Source organism: Zingiber officinale, chromosome 4A (assembly GCF_018446385.1).
Source record: "Zingiber officinale cultivar Zhangliang chromosome 4A, Zo_v1.1, whole genome shotgun sequence".
Taxonomy (NCBI): domain Eukaryota; kingdom Viridiplantae; phylum Streptophyta; class Magnoliopsida; order Zingiberales; family Zingiberaceae; genus Zingiber; species Zingiber officinale.
In genome coordinates this window covers 89083321-89099994 of record NC_055992.1, presented here as the reverse complement: position 1 = coordinate 89099994, position 16674 = coordinate 89083321, and the positions used below count along the sequence as shown (strand labels likewise).

The window sequence follows — 16674 nt, the reverse complement described above, 5'->3', positions numbered from 1 at the left end:
TATGCGAGTTAAACTGAAAAGGTTGAATGGTAGGAAGGGGACGAACAAAAAAAGAAAGGTTCACCAGACTAATGATCATTCATTGATACTTCAAAAATTACAAAACTCAAGAAGGGCAGTACATAATAAAGCAAAACTCGCACGAACATGATCACTTAAGATAATCTAAAACATTATCGGGCAGCGACTCAGTCAGCTTGTCTCAGCTGATGACCTTGTTGGTCAGAGTAACCAGAATGTAGCTGCTATCCCTGAGTTGGCTGAGTGTCCTGTCGATCGTGAGGTTGAAGAGGCGAAGAGCCCGGTCGATGGCCTTGCCATTGAAAATGTCCGAGCGGAGGTAGGCTTTCTTCAACAACTCAAACCTGCTGGACTCGGCTCCCTGATAAGTCTCCAAGGCCGCTTGGGAGGCTTTCAGCTCTTCCTTCAACTTGGCCAGCTCTTCATCTTTTGCGTAGAGCTGGATCTTCATGGCAGAGCATTCGACTGACCTGCTCTCTTGCTCGGCGTTTAGCGAGGCCTCCACATCCTTCAAGTTTTGAGCCAGCACCTGAAACTTCTTATTTTTGATCTTCAAGTCCTCATGGCCCGGAGCTTCCTGGTATTGACCAAGTTGAGCTTGGACTCGAAGGAGCTAGCCTGTTTATCAAGCCGAGTCAATTGTATAGCCTGCTCGGCGCCTTTGCGCTTCTCCACACCTGAAACTCCTTATTTTTTATCTTCAAGTTATCAATGACCCAGGCCTGCTCAATGCCTTTGCTCTTCTCCGCCTCCAGCTGCTCGGAGCTCTAACTCAGATCGACTCTTAATTGAGCCATCTCTACGCTCATGGACTCTTGGGTTCATTAGAGTTGGAAAATTTCCAACATGTGAATCCTGCTTGGAAGGTAAAATGACCAAGAGACCTTTTAAGGACAAGGGGTATAGAGCCAAAGATGCGTTAGAACTGGTTCATTCTGATTTGTGTGGTCCTATATCTATCCAGGCAAGAGGTGGTTATGAATACTTCGTCTCCTTTATAGACGATTATTCAAGATACGGATACATTTACCTGATGTGCCGCAAGTCTAAATGCTTTGACAAGTTCAAAGAATATAGGACTGATGTGGAGAAACGTCTTGGTAAAAGTATCAAGACACTACGGTCTGACCGTGGTGGCAAATACCTTTGTGGAGAGTTTAGGAATTACTTATCAGAAGTCGGGATTCAATCCCAATTGTCTGCACCTGGTATACCCCAACAGAATGGTGTGGCAGAACGAAGGAATAGGACTCTTATGGAAATGGTTAGATCGATGATGAGTTATTCAGAATTACCAAATTCGTTTTGGGGATATGTTCTGGAAACAACAGTGTACATTCTGAATATGGTACCTTCTAAAACAGTTCCTTTTGCTCTCATGGAAATATGGAATGGGCATAAGCCTAGTCTGAATCATATCCGGATATGGGGTAGTCTAGCACATGTGCTGAAGGGAGATATTGACAAGTTGGAATCACGTACAAAAGTTTGTCTGTTTGTTGGATATCCTAAAGGAACGAAAGGTAGTTTATTTTATAATCCTAAAAATTAGAAGATCATTGTTAACACCAATGCTCAATTTTTAGAAGAAGATTATGTAATGAACCATAAGCCCATGAGTGAAATAGTTCTAGAAGAAATAAGAGAGGGCACGTCTACTTTAATACCAACAGTACAAGATGAAGTACCACAACAAACTGCAACACGTGTCACACATGATACACAGCCAGAGACAGTGCCTCGTCATAGTGGGAGGGTTGTCAGGCAACCTGAGAGATTCATGTTTTTAGGAGAGTCTTCGGACTTGATCCCAGGTAAACATGAACCTGATCTCCGAACATATGACGAAGCACTCCAAGATATAGATGCAGTATCTTGGCAAAAGGCAATGAATTCTGAAATAGAATCTATGTATTCTAATAAGGTCTGGGAGCTTGTAGAACCACCTGATGCTGTAAAAGCCATTGGATGCAAGTGGATCTACAAAAGGAAAAGAGGGACAGATGGGAAGGTAGAAATTTTCAAAGCAAGGCTTGTTGCGAAAGGGTATACTCAGAAAGAGGGAATCGACTATGAGGAGACTTTTTCGCCGGTAGCCATACTTAAGTCTATCTGGAAACTCTTATCCATTGCCGCTGATATGGATAATGAGATTTGGCAAATGGATGTCAAGATAGCATTCCTTAATGGAAGTCTTGAAGAAAACATCTATATGAAGCAACCAGAGGGATTTATTGAAAAAGGCAAAGAGCATCTTGTGTGCAAGCTCAATCGGTCCATTTATGGATTGAAGCAAACTTCAAGATCTTGGAACATCCGGTTTAATGAAGTAATCCAATCATATGGATTTATTCAGTGTCCGGATGAGTCTTGTGTATACAAGAAGTGTAACGGAAACATGGTGGTATTTCTTGTACTATACGTAGATGATATTTTGTTAATTGGCAACAATGTCAAGGTATTATCGGACGTAAGGGTATGGTTGTCCAAACAATTTGATATGAAGGACTTAGGAGAATGTGCACACATTCTTGGGATCAAAGTTATAAGAGATCGCAAGAAAAGAATGTTGTGCCTATCCAAAGATTTATATATAGATACAATCCTTGCTCGTTTTAGCACGCAAAACTCCAAAAAAGGTTTCTTACCTTTTAGGCATGGAGTAGCCTTATCTAAAGAGATGTCTCCGAAGACATCAAAGGAGATAGATGACATGAAGGCAGTTCCTTATGCTTCGGCTGTAGGAAGCCTTATGTATGTAATGTTGTGTACGAGACCTGATATCTATTTTGCCATGGGCATGATTAGCAGATATCAGAGTAACCTTGGACAAGGACATTGGACTGCTGTGAAGCATATATTAAAGTACCTGAGAAGGACTAGAGATTATATGCTATTCTACCAAGCAAACGATTTGCTCCCTATGGGTTACACGAATTCGCACTTCCAATCAGATAGGGACAATAGTAAGTCTACGTCAGGCTATGTGTTTACTCTAGGAGGTGGAGCTATTGCATGGAGGAGTGTTAAGCAGAAATGCGTCTCGGACTCAACCATGGAAGCTGAGTATGTGGTAGCCTCTAAGGTAGCCAAAGAAGTTGTATGGCTCAGGAACTTTCTAATGGACTTAGATGTGATTCCTGATTTGCCCAAGATCATCACAATTTATTGTGATAATAGCAGTGCCGTTGCAAACTCGAAGGAACCACGAGCCCATAAGGCAAGTAAACATATAGAGCGCAAGTACCACCTGATACGAGACATCGTCAAGCGAGGAGAAGTTGTCGTCGCCAAGATTGCATCTGCAGATAACCTGGCAGATCCTTTCACTAAGGCCCTTCCAGCGAAAGCTTTTGATCGACATGTGGAGGGGATGAGAATCAGATGTATGGCAGCTTAGTCTTTTAGTATAAGTGGGAGATTGTTGGAGTGTATACTAAAAGCCTAGCTTTTGTAAACATTTATTTTTGAAATAAAAGAATCACATTGGTCAATATCTATATTTATTTGTTAAATGTAGTTGTTCAATTAATTTATATAGTAGACAACATGGTGTGTGGTGTCACACACAGAAGATCATGTTGATGGTTCTTTATAAATTATAAACAGTTGCTCACGACTAAAATGGAAATGAACAAACCATCAGAATAGTCGTAGTGTAATTAAGTATTAGTTTATCTTGATTAATAAATTACACTGATGCACTCTAAGTGTATTGAGTAGGATCATTTAGGTAGTTCTTTTTGTACTGACTTAGTAAAAGAACTAGACCTTAGTTATTATGGAAGTGTGTGCTCTTAATCCTAATATAATAACAAGCACATATATTTAATATTTATTTCTTTGACTTATCAAGGTGTGAGGTTTAGCTCGATAAATCAATATGCCCGATAAGTTGGGAAATGATATTACTTATAGTGTGTATTGTTGATTATAGAAGGAATCTGTGTCCTAGTTATCTAGGTTGAAAATGTCCCCAAGAGGAGCTCATAAGGATTGTTATGTTAAACCCTGCAGGTGGACTTAGTCCGACATGACAATGAAGTTGAGTAGTACTACTCTTGGAGCTAGATATTAATTAAGTGAGTTGTCAGTAACTTACTTAATTAGTGAACATTTGTTATTTTAAACACAGGGAGACTAACACACTCATGATAAGAAGGAGCCCATATTGTAATTTGGGATTGGTGCGGTAGTGCGATAATAACTCTTTAGTGGAATGAGTTATTATCGATGAACTTGAGTTGTATGTTCGGGGCAAGCACAGGATACTCACGCTCATCGGAAGGACAGAACAAATTTCTCCTCTAGGTCCCTGTCGTAGCCTCATTAAAGCCTCAAGTCCATCCAAAGAAAGGCCCATCTTGGTGTCCAAGAAGGGGGCCGACCCAATGCTTAGTGACCAAGCAAGGGTCGGCCACATCCTCTTCATAGGGGCCGACCCTATTGCTTGGTGACCAAGCATGTAGGGGTCGGCCAAGATTAATTCAAATAGGAGGGGTGTTTTGAATTTTTAAAATCTCCTCTTTGAAGAAAATTACAAGTTTTAAAAAAGAGATTTTAAATTTAAAAATTTTCTTTATTTGAGTTAGGTCACATGTTTTAAAAGAGAATTTAAAAGTTTTTAAAACTTTCCTTTTTTAACCATCTTCATGATTGAAAAAAAAGGAAGAGAAGTTTTAAAATTTAAATTTTCTATCACCATGTTAAAAAAAGAAATTTTATAAGAGAAGTTTTAAATTTTAAAACATGGTTTTAATTTTTAGAACTTTCCTTTTTTGACTCCTACTTAGGAAAGAGAGCTTGTAAAATTTTATAAGAGTTTTTCTTCTTGTAAAATTTTATAAAAAATAAATATTCTTTTCCTCTTATGGGGGCCGGCCACCCTTGCTTGGTGCCCAAGCAAGGTGGCCGACCATGTTTAAAATTATAAAATCATCAAATTTATTTTTAGTGATTAATTCAATCAAGAGGAAAGAAAAGGAAAATTAAAAGGGAAAAGGAAAAGCTAGAGGAAGATTTTAATTTTTGTAAAAATTCTTCCCTTATTTGCCTTGGGCAACTAATATAAAAGAATGGGTGAGGAGGCTTCATGAGAGACAATTCTTATTCTCTTGCTTGGAGAACCTCAAGTGGTCGGCCCTCCCTCTCCCTTCTCTTTTCCCTTTTGCTCTCTTCTCCTTGGTGGTGGTGGTGGCCGGATTTTAGAAGAAGAGGAAGAAGTTTTTGGGTGGTGTTCATCTTGGACGATCGTTGCCCACACGACGTCGAAGGTGAGGCGAGGAATACAGCAGAAGATCTTGAGGTCATTAGCTTACAAAAAGAAAATATAACTAGTATTTTTCTTCCGCAACATACTAGTTATTTTCTTTGTAAGAATTCTAAATACAAGAGGCAATTAGATCTAGTTTATTGAATTTATTTTTCGAGTTCGTGTTTTCTTCTTTTTCGAATTTGTGATTCGATTGTTCTTTTTGGTTAACCTAGAGTTATTTAAGGAAATTAAATATTAGCTTTCCTTAAAAGGCTTTGTCTAGGCGGTGGTGGTTTCTCCCATATCCAAGAAGGTCATGTGCCTCGCCATGTAGTCCTGGAAGCCAATTTTGGAAATTAATATTTAATGGAATTAATAACATAGGTGGATTTGAATCAATAGTGTTAAGTTCCGCTTGCGATTCAAATCTAAACCATTAAGAACAGATAAGTTAAATTTGGAATCAATGATGTTAAGTTCCGTCTACGATTCCTAATTTAACTTCTAAAGAACACAATAGGTTATTTAAGGAAAGGTTCGACACTTGTACAAAATTTTTGTACAGTGGAACCGGTACGTTTTCCTAGGACTAACCAACAATTGGTATCAGAGCTAGAGTTTGCCTCTCTGTATTTAGAATTCAAATAGGTTATGCGCATGTCATACATAATTTAGGCAGGATAATAGTAGGATGTGCTAATTCTTTGGTTGCAGGCTCCAACTATTATGGCTTATAGATGTTGTGTGTGATTGGACCCTTGGACATGTCAAGGGCAATATTTTGTGTGTGCATGATTGTATGTATTTAATACAGCAGGAGCTATATTATTTTTAGAATTTTATTTTTGTTCGATCTAGAATACATGTACATTCCTTTTATGGAATATAGGATCGATATATGTAAAATTCTATATTTGTCACGGATCGTATCTTTGCGAGGCGTGGTGCTATTGGAGGACCAGAGGAGCAGCGGAATAAGAAGCAAGATAGATGCGACAACTTGACCCGATGGCGGTGGCTAAAGATGGCAGCAGCTAGGGTTGGAGCATACTGAAGACAGTGAAGGAAAAGACCATAATAGTTGGAAAATTAATTTCCAAATTTATTGCTTTTATTTACTGTGATGTTTATGTGCATGTGATGTATGCTAGCATAGGTTAAAATCCTCATTTTTAAATAACTAAGTGGGAGAAGGATTTTAATAAATCTCATGGTCTCCATTACTGGTTTGTAAGTGATGCAACAAGCTTACGTGTTGGCTCTGAGTGCCTCCCTCCACAACGGATGGGTTTGTTGCGGATCACTAGATCAAATTTCCTTAATGGATGGTTATAGGAAATTATTTAGGAGCGTGTGATCTTCTCCAACTGAAGGGGCACAACCCTATTTAATGGATTTAGTGTCAAGTAATGGTATACACTTAGACGCATTCAATAGTATCCTCCCCAACGGAGTCACTGCTATTGTATTGTGTGACCAAAGTGAAACCAACTATTAATTTTATTTGTCATAAAGTTAGGATGACAAGATAATAAAATTAATGGGTCACACCCTTCTCTTACAAATGTTGAATTTGTATACGTCCACACTAACGTGGCATGTAATATTCACGGTGATTTGAAGTGTTGATTAATTTAAAATAGTATTGTTTGAGGAATCAATATTATTCTAAATTTAGAGTCTTGACCAAAGTTTATTTTTGTGATTCTTAGGATGACTTTCAACCTACTGGCCATTATACTGAAAGAGAACAAACTTACTGGCCCCAACTATATTGATTGGAAAAAAAACCTGGATATTGTTCTTATTGCTGAAAGCTATAAGTTTGTACTGACTGAGGCTTGTCCTGATGCACTTGACGGTGACTCTACCCCAGAGGAGATTGAGTATCATAAGAAATGGGTAAAAGCTGATGAGATGGCGCGATGTTACATTTTAGCATCAATGTCAAATGTATTGCAATATCAGCATCAAGATTTACCAATAGCTTATGATATAATGAACAATCTCAAAGAACTCTTTGGGCACCAGAGTCGGACTGCTAGGCAAGAGGCAATGAGAAAGCTAATGACAGCCACCATGTCTGAGGGGACACCCGTAAGGGATCATATCCTCAAAATGATGCCTATCTGAACGAAATATAAGTTCTTGGAGGAGAAATCGACGGGGAAACCCAGGTCGATATAATTCTCCAAACGCTACCCAGAAGTTTTGAGCAGTTCTGCCTGAACTATAACATGAACAAAAGAGAATATACGTTGGCGGAACTTCTGACAGAACTACAGGGAGCAGAAGGTACTTTTCATCAAAGTTCTCAGATTCACTATGCTAAAAATGGTTCTACTTCTAAATCGAAAGGCAAGAAGAAGAAGAAACAGGTCTTTTCAGCAAAGAAGGTGAATAAACCTCAGGGTACTGGACAAAAAGCTGGAATGAAGAAGCCGAAGGGCAAATGCTTCATCTGCAAGCAGTCAGGACATTGGAAGGTGGACTGTCCTCGTAGAAATCAGAACAATAAAGGTATATCTCATGCTCTAGTAGTTGAAACATGTTTAGCAGTGTTATCTACCAGCACCTGGTGTGTAGATACGGGAGCCACTGATCATGTCTGCAAATTCTTTGCATGGGTTCCAGGAAACCCAATGACTATTTGAAGAGGAGATAACCGTCTACATGGGCAATGCTACTAAGGTGGCGGCTGTTGCAGTGGGAGACGTCCACTTATCTTTTGATAGGAATAGAAATTTAATTTTAAGAAATTATCTTTATGTACCCAGTTTTAGAAAGAAGTTAATTTCAGTTTCTAAACTATATTTGGATGGATATTCAGTTTCCTTTAGTAACAATGTGGTTATAAAGAGAAATAAGGTGATCATCTGTTCTGGTACATTGGTTGACAATTTATATACTTTAAATCCAATTTCTCCCATAAAGCAAAAAATGGAAATTAATAACACATCTTCTAACTCTAATAAGAGAAAAGAACCTTCGGAAATGAACCAAACGTATCTTTGGCATCTAATGCTTGGTCATATTAACTTAAGTAGGATTCAAAGGCTTGTAGCCGATGGACTCTTGGGTTCATTAGAGTTGGAAAAATTTTCAACATGTGAATCCTGCTTGGAAGGTAAAATGACCAAGAGACCTTTTAAGGCCAAGGGGTATAGAGCCAAAGATGCGTTAGAATTGGTTCATTTTGATTTGTGTGGTCCTATGTCTATCCAAGCAAGAGGTGGTTATGAATACTTCGTCTCCTTTATAGACGATTATTCAAGATACAGATACATTTACCTGATGCGTCGCAATTCTGAATGCTTTGACAAGTTCAAAGAATATAGGGCTGATGTGGAGAAACGTCTTGGTAAAAGTATCAAGACACTACGGTCTGACCATGGTGGCGAATACCTTTTTGGAGAGTTTAGGAATTACTTATCAGAAGTCGGGATTCAATCCCAATTATCTGCACCTGGTATACCCTAACAGAATGGTGTGGCAGAACGAAGGAATAGGACTCTTATGGAAATGGTTAGATCGATGATGAGTTATTCAGAATTACCAAATTCGTTTTGGGGATAAGCTCTAAAAATAGCAGTGTACATTCTGAATATGATACCTTCTAAAACAGTTCCTTCTACTCCCATGGAATTATGGAATGGGCGTAAGCCTAGTCTGAATCATATCCAGATATGGGGTAATCCAGCACATGTGCTGAAGGGAGATACTGACAAGTTGGAATCATGTACAGAAGTTTGTCTGTTTGTAGGATATCCTAAAGGAACGAAAGGTGGTTTATTTTATTATCCTAAAAATCAGAAGATCATTGTTAGCACCAATGCTCGATTTTTAGAAGAAGATTATGTAATGAATCATAAGCCCATGAGTGAAATAGTTCTAGAAGAAATAAGAGAGGACACATCTATTTTAATACCAACAGTACAAGATGAAGTGCCACAAGAAACTACAACACGTGTTACACATAATACATAGCCAGAGACAGTGCCTCGTCATAGTGGGAGGGTTGTCAGGCAACCTGAGAGATTCATGTTTTTAGGAGAGTCTTCGGATTTGATCCCAGGTAAACATGAACCTAATCCCCGAACATATGACGAAGCGCTCCAAGATATAGATGCAGTATCTTGGCAAAAGGTAATGAATTCCGAAATAGAATCTATGTATTCTAATAAGGTCTGGGAGCTTGTAGAACCACCTGATGCTGTAAAAGCCATTGGATGCAAGTGGATCTACAAAAAGAAAAGAGGGACAGATGGGAAGGTAGAAATCTTCAAAGCAAGGCTTGTTGCTAAAGGGTATACTCAGAAAGAGAGAATCGATTATGAGGAGACTTCGCCGATAGCCATGCTTAAGTCTATCCGTATACTCTTATCCATTGCCGCTCATATGGATTATGAGATTTGGCAAATGGATGTCAAGAAAGCATCCCTTAATGAAAGTCTTGAAGAAAACATCCATATGAAGCAACTAGAGGGATTTATTGAAAAAGGCAAAGAGCATCTAGTGTGCAAGCTCAATCGGTCCATTTATGGATTGAAGCAAGCTTCAAGATCTTGGAACATCCGGTTTAATGAAATAATCCAATCATATGGATTTATTCAGTGTCCGGATGAGTCTTGTGTATACAAGAAGTGTAATGGAAACATGGTGGTATTTCTTGTACTATATGTAGATGATATTTTGTTAATTGACAACAATGTCAAGGTATTATCGGACGTAAGTGTATGGTTGTCCAAATAATTTGATATGAAGGACTTAGGAGAATGTGCACACATTCTTGGGATCAAAGTTATAAGAGATCGCAAGAAAAGAATGTTGTGTCTATCCCAAGCTTTATATATAGATACAATCCTTGCTCGTTTTAGCATGCAAAACTCCAAGAAAGGTTTCTTACCTTTTAGCCATGGAGTAACCTTATCTAAAGAGATGTCTCCGAAGACATCAAAGGAGATAGAGGACATGAAGGCAGTTCCTTATGCTTCGGCTGTAGGAAACCTTATGTATGCAATGCTGTGTACGAGACCTGATATCTGTTTTATCGTGGGCATAGTTAGCAGATATCAGAGTAACTCTGGACAAGGACATTAGACTGCTACGAAGTATATATTAAAGTACCTGAGAAGGACTAGAGATTATATGCTAGTCTGCCAACACTATAAGAAAAACCCTCATAGACATCGGTTTTCCACCGGTGTCTATTACATTTTCGACCGATGTCTATGAAGGCGATGTAAAAGATCTGCCATTTTAGACATCAGGTTATAACCGGTGTACTATCACTTAATGACATCGGGTGTAAAACTGATGTAATATTATATGTTAATAACACCAGTTTTGGCAGCGGTATATGACCGATGTAATATTAGTTAATGACACCGGTTTTGCAGCAGTGGAAAACCGATGTAATATCAGTATTGTTTAACGATACAAATTCGATTTCCGAAACAGTGAAAAACCGATAATATACAAACAAATCAATATTCATGTTACCAACACATAAATATTATTCTTACAATAATATCCATAAAATACACAAATATTCACAAATTACACAAATATTATTTTTCTAACAATATCCATAAAATACACAAATATTCACAAATTACATAAATATTCTTCTTACAACAGTATCCATAAAATACACAAATATTCTTTTTACAACATCAAAAGGTAATAGATATTGTACACATCAAGGTAATATCCGCAATTTACATTCCATGCAAATGCATGCATCGTCCAAAATTTTCAAAAATCAAATACCTTTCCTACTCAAATGTAATCTAGCATGCATTCAGCCCATTCGAACCGTACTTCATCAATTTCAACTCTGGAGTACTTGAGATTTGTAAACTGTAAAAATACATAAATAATATATTAGTAAACCAAGATCAAAAATCATAGTTGAAAAAGTAGTAAGAACACCAGATAACAAGATGACTAATTTAAATGCTTAAAAAGAGACACATTCATCATTTATCTCAACCACATCATATAGTGATAGATCTATCATTCCTGAAAACTTAATATCTCAACCGTTCTAAGACGAGCGAGGATATCATTGGCTCGTAATCTCTCTGTCACATCATTATATAGCCACTTCAACCATTGACCAACAAACCTAAAAGCATATGCTGAAGCCAGCAGCGGAAAGAGTCTGCTTTGCTGAGTTTTGTAATCAATGACCTGTGAGAGAAAGGTTAAATAAGAATTTATAACTACACGAACACACCTTTTCAAGAGGATGAAAGACTAAATAGAATGTTTACTTTAGGTGGATAAACGAGAGGATGATATTGTGGTAAATTAATATATGTATGTCAGAATATTTTTCAATGTAGCACAGAGTACTGATATTGTACCTGAGTCTCAGAAGAACCATCTTGTGTTCCAAATTGCCTACAAACACAACTATATCTCACAGCAATGCACACAGCTCGAGATAAAGCCTTAGAAGCATCAGAGACAATTGTTTAACGAACATAAACCATTGTCCCATATAAAAGCTACCTTGGGACATCAGATTGCACATACTTCCCTTCCCTTGTGACTTGTGAAACCCTGGACAATATTAAAAATAAAAAACAATCAATATCATTGATAAGCAATGCAGAGATCACATCTACAATACCTCAGTCAAAAACCACTACTCATACAATTGCTCTAGTAATGTTAAACTGTAAATAGAATAAGAGAGGTAAACTTCCCTCTGCAGGGTCAAAGTAAACATAATGAAGAATTAGGTATGATCATTTAAACTAATACACTGTCCAATCTAGAGTCAATATGACTGCATGCAGAAAAAAGATATTACATGTATTAGCCTTAAGAAACATCCACAATTGACCAAGTTTGCCAATTTTGTCAAGATCGATCCTATTCCGAATGAAAATAGGTCCATAGGTCCTGATCATAGGATCGGAACATAGGATCATAAGAGAATTAACTTATATATTTTATAATTATATTTAACATTTATCATATATTTTTAGTTTTCAGTATATAGTATTACTATGAATATTTTATGACTATTGTTCTAAACCGTAAAAAAAAATTATAAAAGAAAAATAAACTTAAAGTATTCCATCTTTATATAGCAAGTATGAACTTCTACAAGAGGAAATGATAATTATAAGATGAGTGATAATAATAATTATTAAAAATAATTCTTCTGATTAACACTTAAAAGGAAACTATTCTCAATTGTGACATAGAAAAATTGCTATAGTAAATATCTAATTAAATTCAAATATATATTGGGACAAAAATCCAGCATAGGAATGTAGTCAAACATAGGATTGGATCATAGGTTCATAAGATCCTAGGCCACTTTAGATCCTAATTGAGATTTGGATTGCTTAGAACAGTTTGGATTATAAGATCACAAGGTTTGATCACAATCTTTAACTATATGGGCATGAAAATAAAAATATATCAAGCTTGAACAACTAAGGCTATGTTGTACATAATTAGATGCAAAAAAGGTATTAACTAACCGCACCAACATTTGATTTTGTGGTATGCGCACATGATCAAAATGCAAAACCCCATTCTCCATTGTATTGTAAGCGCCATTGCCAAATTTCATCCCAATATCACCAACAACAATTCCAGGAAGAGGCGAATGATCATCCAAACTTCGTAACTGAACAACGAAACCTATAAAGCAAAGTAATTCAGAAAACAACTACAGAAATCCCTGAAATAATCCTCCAAACATGTGGAAATGTTAAACCATTTATTCCATAGTATTTTCCGTCAATGATTAGACGGGCATAAACAACTGCATGGGTGGATACTTTTCCAAGACCACCAGGCCACCACTGCACATGTGTGAAATGGATGCCATTATCATTGAAACATTTAGGGATATTTTCATCTCAATTATTTTTATAAATAATTTGGTTTTGTGGAGAAATTATTGTTGAATAATACATGAAGCTACACGATTGTGAAAAGGCACTATTGTCTCAAGGGATCTATTAGTGGATCTAGGTTGGATCTTCATAACACAGATTGATACTGCTACTTGCTTGAAGTAAGTGTAGGGCTGTGAATAACAAATTCATCTGTTTTGGGATCAAATGTCGCTGTTGTTTCAAGACCTTGAACATTTGAACCATGACCAAGTTTTGTCTGAGCATAGCATCCAATTATTTGCATCTTATAAGCCAGTGGTAACCACTTCTTCTGTTGTTCATCAGTTCCTTATTAACAAATGTGAAGACAACAAATGTGAATCATACATATGGTTTCATGAACTTTCCCTATTAGCTAAAATACTGTAAGTTAAATATGTGAAGAAAGCAAATAGCTACCTGATAGAACAAAACTCAGAGACAAATAAATCATTATTTGGCTTAAGCTACAGAATGTGACATTCACATGCCAGAAAGCATGAAATATTAATTTCTAAGGGTACATTGAGATCAATCTTTCTGCATATCAAGAGGAAACAACTAAACTCAATTTTTTTTTCAATATTACAAACTTGAAGAAGGCTAATCTAGAAAACACTCAAGTATCATGATAAATGGCTCATGTTTCTATTTAATGCAACTAAATAATATGCAAGAAATTAACAATACGGATAGGAGAGAAATTACTATTAGTAAGAAGATGATGCAAACAAACAACTAACTGGGAAGGTGAAAACTTACATTATAGGAAAGCTATGCAAATTGAACCATGAAACCATGGCAATGCTAACATATTATCAACAACCAACCAGGCCTTATCCCACTAGGTGGGGTCGGCTAAATGCTAACATATTAACATGTTATTCAAATGGTACTTAATGGAAAAGTGCTTGCTGTAGATTGAGTAACAAATAAAAGTGGGTAAATGGTAGATAGAATGATACACATCAAAGCATTTTAAGTGGGAAAACTGATATTAGCAAGAATATGAAACAATAAATGACAAGTACATGCCTTCCAAATAATTCTAGCCGAATTCATACTATCTGACATGAGAAATAGGAAAAAAGGTCCTCACCCAGTGGAGATCTCCATATCCAGGATCATCTATGAAGATCCGGAACACAGAGGCTTCTTCTTCTGCAACATCAGAAAAGTGGATGATTATCAGCAAACTGAAAAAGCAGGGAAAATAATGCAGGATCCTTTAAAGTGGTAAATTATTACATGCCAAAGATTCTACTTCCTTGACAAATCCATGTTTTATTACTTAAACTTGTTGTTGTACTAGCCAGAAATGGTTTCTTCTATAGCTAGATATGCCTGGGATAGTAATACATTTAAGAGGAATGGATTCCAAAGGCATGCTGCCTAATTTTATCAGTGGGCATGTATCAACCTCATCGAGATAGTCCAGCCAAACCTAAGGATAGAAGATTCAACCTGGTTTCAGTAGACTGACTATTGTTTTGGAGCACTCAGGAGGATAACAAAGCAGTTTCATATAAACATGTTCAGAAGATTAAAGTATGATGCTAATAACCTATTGACATGCGCACTAAACAACATGCATAATGAAACTTTAGTATGAGGACCGATTGTCATAGCTTCTTGTCTGCTGTCATTTGAGAGTATGCATGCTTATTAAAATCTCACCGAGGTCACTTGTTTAGACTGAAAGATTCAAGTAAAACCTTAATAAGAATTAAGTACCTCACAGCTCTTTTATGAAATTTTATAGCATAGTTACTCAAAATCTGAGGCATTACTTGAATTTTTTCTTTCACTTCCATAAGAAACTTCTAAACTTATCGAATATTCATTGAAAAAACAACAATTTGACCAGTTACAGTAGAAAAATATTTTAGTTTATAACATGTTTGGAAGTCCTCAACCAAATGAGTATTTCGTAGAGAGCAGACAAGGGATTCCATGATAGGATGATTTAATTCTTCGGAACAACTCAAAGGAAGCCTCCAAATGATCATAAGAACATACCCATCCCATTTCAACAGTGCAACCATTGGTTGTTCACGGACTAGCTGTACCATCTTTTTATTTTCTGGAGCTAATATCAAGTATCAATAGTGTAGTTCATCAAACTTCCAACAATAACACTAAAGGCCAATGATTGCTCAATGAACAAAAGCCAAGTAACACACTAATTGACTTTGGGAATAATAGGGTTTAATGACAAATACCAAATGACTAAGAATGTCATTACACTAAACATAGAAGGCTGGGAGCGAGATGAGAAATAGGGTGAGACCTGAGAAAACAAGCAACAAAGGCGAATCGCTAGGGTTAGATTCGGGCGAAGGGGAGGAGGAATGAGCCCGGGCGCTGCGATTAGTGGAGATGGTGGCCATGGAAATGGCTGAGGGGAAAGGACAAAGGAAGGAGGAGCATGGGAAGGGCGGCAGTAGCAACGGTGGCGGAGCGGTGCCTCCCAAAACGCCACCCGAGAAGGGCTCCTCTTCTCACCCAAAGGGAGGAGTTGGAGGAGATGCGGTGTTGTTAGATGGCGTCATGTGTTGATGAGGCTGATCGGGAGAGGAAGGGGCGTCGATCTAGGAAGGGGAAGAGGGAGATGAGGTTGAGAGAGATGGTCGGATGGCTAGCGGCGAGGAGGAAAGTGGTGGTGGCGTTGCGACTGTATACGATGGACGGCGCGATATAGGTTTAGGTTTGGAGGGAAGAGTGAAGTGTTGCAAATTTCGACTAAGTATTGGTGGGAAAATTAAATTATTTTATTGTATCATAGACACCGGATTTTAAAAATCACTGTTAAAATCGGTGACTATTAACGAAAAAAAGGCGCTCATAGACATCGGCTTAAAAAAATGATGTCTATGAGCGAAAATCTGTGCTTATAGATACCGGTTTTTAGAAAAACAGGTGTAAAATACTCAAAGACATCGGTTTTTGCTTAAAACTGTTGTTGTTCCACCGATGTCTATGAGAGTTTTTCTTGTAGTGCAAGCAGACAATTTGCTCCCTGTGGGTTACACGGATTCAGACTTCCAATCAGATAGGGACAATAATAAGTCTACGTCAGGCTATGTGTTTACTCTAGGAGGTGGAGCCATTACATGGAGGAGTGTTAAGCAAAAATGCATCTCGAACTCAACCATGGAAGTTGAGTATGTGGCAGCCTCTGAGGCAGTCAAAGAAGTTGTATGACTCAGGAACTTTCTAATGGACTTAGATGTGATTCTTGGTTTTCCCAAGATCATCACAATTTATTGTGATAATAGCGGTGCAGTTGCAAACTCGAAGGAACCACGAGCTCATAAGGCAAGTAAACATATAGAGCGCAAGTACCACCTGATACGAGACATCGTCAAGCGAGGAGAAGTTGTCGTCACCAAGATTGCATCACTAGATAACCTGGTAGATCCTTTCACTAAGGCCCTTCCAGCGAAAGCTTTTGATCGACATGTGGAGGGGATGACAATCAGATGTATGGCA

At 37.5% G+C, this 16674-nt stretch overlaps 1 pseudogene; it reads right to left on the bottom strand.

Annotated features, from left to right (window-relative positions):
- Nucleotides 1-202: 202 nt before the first annotated feature.
- LOC121972485 lies at nucleotides 203-15254 on the bottom strand (annotated as a pseudogene).
- Between the last annotated feature and the right edge of the window lie 1420 nt (nucleotides 15255-16674).